Source organism: Otolemur garnettii, unplaced genomic scaffold, assembly GCF_000181295.1.
Source record: "Otolemur garnettii isolate 467f Iridium unplaced genomic scaffold, OtoGar3 scaffold00002, whole genome shotgun sequence".
NCBI lineage: Eukaryota > Metazoa > Chordata > Mammalia > Primates > Galagidae > Otolemur > Otolemur garnettii.
The window spans coordinates 20,987,616-20,994,399 of NW_003852397.1; positions in this window are offsets into that span (position 1 = coordinate 20,987,616).

The window sequence follows — 6,784 nt, forward strand, 5'->3', positions numbered from 1 at the left end:
GTGTCCCTGGACCACTTGCTGTGTTTTGACTACAGCATGGTTATTTGTAAACATGTCTGTTTCCCTCAGTGGATAGCAAAAACGAATCTGTCTTGTACACTTTTGTAATCCCCACAGTACCTATTGCCCTTTCCTGCACGAAGTGATTCTCAGTAGATGTTTGTGGTTTGAAATGTTTTCAAACCACAAATAAGTTCATTCGCTTATTCACCACATATTCGGTCCAGCAGTTAATGTGATAGTGCTCATTAAATAGCCCACGTGAGACTGCAGTGAACTTACTTTGGAAGTTAAGGATTGCTACCATTGTGTGGGAGGGAGGACAAACCTGATGGCTCTGAATACGTAGGAGAATGGCAAAAAAAAAAGAAAGTGCACCTGGAAGGTTAGTCTTTTGTTTTTTGCATGATTTTTAAGTGGGGATAACTTTTCTCTTGTGGCCTGGAGCCATTGTTTTCAGAGCTTATGTGTAGTTATAAAAGAGGATGGGACACCTCGGTTTAGTCCCAGCTCTACCACCAACCAGCATGGTGGTGCCCAGCTCAGCATCAAACCTTTGTGGTCTTAGCTTCCTTACACATATCTATAAAATGGGAAAGCTAAAACTAACTGGATTTCTAGCCCCTACCAGCTGGAAGATTTCTTGATAGTAACTTTGAAAATTTCCTCTTTGACATTGTTCCCATCTCTCCACCTCTCATGATGTGTGCCATTTAAAATAAGTTCCTGAGCCTCTGTGTGACTTAGCTTCCTGTCTTATAAAATGGGGGACACCTATTTCTTAGTGCTATCATCAGGATTAAAAGAGTTGCCTCATGTCAAGTGCTGGAACAGCGTCCAATATGGAATATGCACTAACTTATAGCTGGGTCTTTGGTCTCAAGGCATTTGCACTCTTATTTGAGGTAGTGTTCTAGATATTTGGGAATGGTATGCCTTGGAAAGTAATAACTAATGCTTACCAAGGAATTCATTTCACATAAAAACCTTATATATATATGTAATATATTTTAATCCTTCATCATTATTATTTGATTTAATCCAAGAGTCAACTGAATTTCCAAGAAGTCAGATAACATGCCAGCAGGTTGCCGAGCCAGAATGTGAAGTCAGAAGGGTCTTCTGAATCTAGGGTGTATGCTCTAATATGTTTAGAGAAAAGACTGTGATAACATGTGTCTGCCAAAGAAACTTTGGGTAAAATGCAGAGGATCCCTGTGTATTTCACTAGTTTTGTTGTTAGTCTACAGTACACTTCTGATTCTCCAAAGTGGTCCATAATTTTCCAACTTACTTTGAATTTTTGACAGAGTCATGATTTAAAGCTTCAAGCATATGATTATGAGATGGTGATTCTCAACATTTACCACAATCTCCCAGAAAACCACACAACAGCCAACTCTCAGGATTTCTTCCAGGAGGGTAGAGGGATTTTTCTCCCCACATTCCACTCAACTCCATGGGAAAACATTAGCACTGACAAATAACTCTGGATGAACACTTGAATCTGAGGTGAATATGACCCTTTGCTCCTCCATATAAGGAAGCAACCATCAGAGTATTCTCCATGAATAAGTTGGAGGGACATCATTTGAACAACTTGTGTCATTGTCTATTAGCCTTCAGGAGAATTCTGCAATTATTATGCCTGCAATGGGAAGCGTTATTGCTTGGAGTCAAGTCTATCTATGTTAATATTTGTTGGTATTGATTTTTATTTTCTTTGGCAGACATGGACAAACACATTTTTGAAAAACACTTTCTGGAAAAACAAAATATATTAAAAAAAAAAAAACCAACCACAGAAAGGATAATAATAGCTTCCACATCTGAAGACAACAGACAGGCATAAAATATAAAAGAATTATTTTATCCTGGACAAGAGAATTGCTGTTACAGCAGATTTTGACCCTGTCACAGTCTGGATAACTCTAAGGTTTAAAACTTCCACCCCCACAGACCTCAGTCCACAAAGAAGATAACTGATCTGGGGCTTAGCAGTATTGGCAGTGTGGTGCATTACAGGATTTAGCTATAGAGTGTTTGCTCCCCAAGGAGAGAACTGCAGGAATTTTAAGAACTTGCATCAATTCCTCTGTGTGGAAGCAGTATGTCTAAGTATATTTCAAGTAAATCCTCAACTCAACACATAAAGCTGCAGTTACACCACGCCTTTAAAAGGAAATTAGAGTACGGGAACCAGGCCAGACTGACCCTCCTGGAGACAATCCCCCGTTCATCTCTTCAATTGCCCTGTCAGCCCCTGAGTATGTTCACCCCATCTCCCGCCCATCCCACTACCACATCAGTTTCAGGCTCTAAATTTTTCCCTTTTGGCTTCTAACAGCACAAAACAATTTAAATTATCTCTCTAGACATTGTTTCTCTAGCAAATTGATTTAAGATAGCAATGCTTTTTGTGATAAAATTTAAAACCCTGATCATCATTTTTTAAAGAAAGACTTCAAAAATGGTTTTTGAAGGGTAGATTTGCTCTGGTGGGTATAAGAGAAAAATTCAGTCTTTGAATAAATAACTATAGACCTTAGTGTTGTGGTCCCCAACACCCAGGGCTGCCAACTGGTACCAGTCAGTGGCCTGTTAGGACCTGGGCCATATAGCATCTCCACCTGAGCTCTGCCTTCTGTCCTACCCACCTCCCACGCCCCACTTCTGTCCCTTCCCCTGCTGTCCATGGAAAAACTTTCTTCCTGAAACTTGACCCTGGTGCCGAAATGTTTCCAGTCTGTGGCTCTTTAGGAATCAGATCACACAGCTGGAGGTGAGCAGCAGGTGAGGAACTGAGGCTTCATCTGTATTTATAGCTACTCCCTATCACTTGCACCATTGCCTGAACTCCACCTCCTATTCTATACCCTTCCTTAGTCTTCTATGAAACCAGTCCCTGGTGAGAAAAAGGTTGGAGACTGTTACCTTAGTGGCATAGTAACTAGGTTACTTAGAAGAGGGTACATGCTAATTAAGGCAACTTAGTGGTATAATGACTTGAGTCACTTATTCCTATTGTTGATTGTTCTTCAGATGTAATCTGGGAGAGAGTACTGATAAATGACCATTTTACCTGCTTCAGTAGAGAGAGTGAGGTCCCAGTGTTTATGTGGAAAAGACAGGGCAACGATACTGTTGATGATTTCAAAAATACATAGTTAACAGTTTTTCCATTTGATAGCCACAATTTTTGATGGTTTTAGCCCTAGACACGTGTTAGAAGTAAATCACGTTGCTCGTAGAATTTCAAAATAGCATTATCATCTACATGCATGAAGTGGCACATTTTTGAAAAATACTTTAAGTTTATGTATAAACAAAGCAGAATATACTTCAAAAATATAGGGCATGTGTGGCACCAGTTCTAGGATCTGTCACTCTGGATTCATTCCTGAATTATTCAATTGCCTTTGTTCTTAGTAGATGCATTTTGAACTATTCCAAGGAAGTCAAAATGACGTGACATTATTCAAACTGTGCTTTGGTATTTCTCTTGACCTTTTGCCTATTATTTGAACTTTGGTTGAGTAAAGAGCCCCAGCATGGATATTCTGCCATTTCATAATCTGGTCCAGTCCTATATCTGTCTCAGTGCATAGCTATAATACAGTTTTATTGTGTAATGAATGCTAGTGAAGACTGTGTATTATGGGTTTGAAACAAACGCTAACTTTATTTTTGAAGAGTGAAGACTAATATACCATTTCTTCTATTTGACTAAAATTGTTCATAGTAGTATATTATAGTCTCTTCAAAATGATAATGACACCATAACTGGTTTTAATGACATTCAACATAGGAAGAAAAACTTAGAACTCAGGGTGGGTGGGGTAGAAGAATTATAGTATAAAATCCATATATTTTAGAGTTGCTTCTGCTATAGTAGGTTGGAAGAACTCAGGTATGTTTTTGGTTAGTCCAGTCCTTCAAACTATTTCTTTCAAATGTTTTCTTTCAACCAAATCTGAAACACATTTTGCCAAAATCTTTTTTCCCTTAATTTTTAAAGGCATGTGTATTTAAAGGGACATTTAATCCATATGTTTTGGCTCATTTACACTTAACTCATCAAGATATTGTTTTTAAGAGTTATTTGAGCTCCACAAAACTCATTTTATAAGTCTTTTCTTCCGTGGTACTAGGAAGTTGTGTTTTGCTGGAAACAGAAATTTAACCCACAAAATAATTAAGTTCGGATGAAAATTGAGAATGCACAAGATTTTTGAGAGCCACTAAACTTAACAAGGAAAAACATATTATTCTCTTGTAATTTTTAAGTTGCTTCTAAATACCATCAAAAAAGATGCTAAACTGGATCATCTTTTAAATCTTTATTTCCCAGTTAGATGCCCAAATACTTATTTCCCAAAATATCTTCTTTAGTGTAATGGATAAAAGCAAGGTAAAAAAAATTAGAAGCATATACAAAAACAAGTTCTAAACTTCTTTTGTGGTTGATACAGAGACATTACACTGAACTTTCAGTATGCCTTTTATCTTTCCACTAGTCTTTCCATGTAGTTCTGTTTGCCCTGCCCTTCAAAGTTTTTTCTGCTGGGTTTCAGGGAGGTGATAGCTGCTGCAGTACAGGATCTCACTGTTTCTACATTCTGAGCATCTTCATAACCCTCAGATATTTCCTACTGCATAGAGGTATAGCTGTAGGGCATTTATTAGAAATACAGTGGGATTGACCATCTCTTTAGTATTTCTCAGGAAGCTTTCTCAGAATCTGAGGACATTCCTGGAGAGAACTCAAGAGTTAATACTTGCCTTATAGAGAGCATGTATAGAGAATGTCCCATGAGTTGCGAGGGTGATAAAGCTTTTCAGATTAGCAATGACTTAATTTTAGGGAAGAATTGAATGCACTTCTGAAGCAAGTTTTGTCTGTTGAACCTCAGAATCTAATGAAAAGAACTACCCTTTCTCAAAAACAACAACAGAAATTCATCTATAACTCAAATTCACCTATATAACTGAGAATTACTTGAGCAAGATTTCTAGAGTTTAGTTGCTGAAACTCTCCTTTTTTCCCTCATGTTTGGTGGATATACGAGTAAAAATTGGCTTTATTAAAGAAAACATTGTTAAACATTTTTTGTAGTTCATAGTAAATATAAAAACACACACTACGATTAGTGAAGAAAATAGCATGAATGAGGCCTTACATATCAATAATAATATTGAATGCAAATGGACTAAATTCTTCACTTAAAAGACTTACACTAGCTGAATGGATAAAGAACAAGACTCAACTATAAGCTGCCTACAAGAAACTCACTTCACCCATAAAGACACACATAGACTGAAAAGGAAGGGATGGAAAAGATATTCTATACAAATGGAAACCTAAAAAGAGTAAGCTAGTTATATTAGATAAAATAGACATTAAGTCAAAAAATGTAAACAGAGATAAAGAAGGTCATCACATAATGATAAAGGGATAAAAAGTCAGTTCAGAAAGAGGATATAATAATATCCTCTTAAATATAGATGCATTCAACGTGTTAAAGAGCCCAAATATATAAAGTAAACATTAATAGATTTAAAGAGAGAGACAGACATCAGTACAATAACAGTAGGCAGCTATAGCACCCCACTGTCTACAACAGACATGTCATCCTGGCAGATAATTAACAAAGAAACATCACGTAGATCAAATGGAACTAACAGATACCTCTAGAATATTTCCAGTGACTGCTGCAGAATATACATTTTTCTTATCAGTACATAGAACATTCTCCAGGATAAGCCATATGTTAGGCCACAAAACAAGCCTCTGGAAGTTTGAAAAAGTCAAAATTGTAACAAGTATTTTTTCTGACCACACAGAATAAAACAAAGTATAAATAGCAAGAGGAATCTTAGAAACTGTGCAGATACATAAAACTAAACAATATACTTCTGAACATTCAATAGGTCAAGGAAGAAATTAAGAAGAAAATAACTGTATATCCTGAAACAAATGAAAATGGACACACAATATACCAGAATCTGTGAGATACAGTAAAAGCAGTACTCAGAGGGACATTTATAGCAATTAATTCCACTATCAGAAATATAGAAAGACTCCAAATAAACAACCTAGGACTTTTCAAGGAACTAGAAAAGCAAGGTAAAAGCAAACTCAAAATTAATGGAAGGTGAAAACAATTTAACTTAAACATTTGTACCTTCATATATTTTGAAATAAAAAATTAATAGAAGGAAACAGACACTAAAGACCAGAACAGAAATAGATAAAATTGAGACAAATTCCTTCCCAATTAACAAAATGAAAAGTTGTTTTCTTTTAAAAAGATAAACAAAATTGGCATGCCTTTATGCAGAGAAACTAAGAAACAAAATGATAAAAGACACATATAAATAAAATCAGAAGAAAAAGGAAGATTTCACATTAATGAATAACTAAATGCCAAAAAATTGGATAACATAGAAGAAGTGGATAAATTCCTAGACACATACCACATGCCAAGATTGGACCAGGAAGAAATACAGAGCCTGAACAGACCAATAACGAATAATGAGATTGAAGCAGTAAGAAAAAAATCATCAAAGCATTTACTGCTGAACACTATCAGAAATTTAAAGAAGAACTAGTATAAATTCTACTTAAATTTTTTTTTATTAAATCATGGCTGTGTACATTAATGCATTCATGGGGTACAATGTGCTGGTTGTATATACAATTTGAAATATTTTCATCAAACTGTTTAACATAGCCTTCATGGCATTTTCTTAGTTATTGTGTTAAGACATTTATATTCTACAT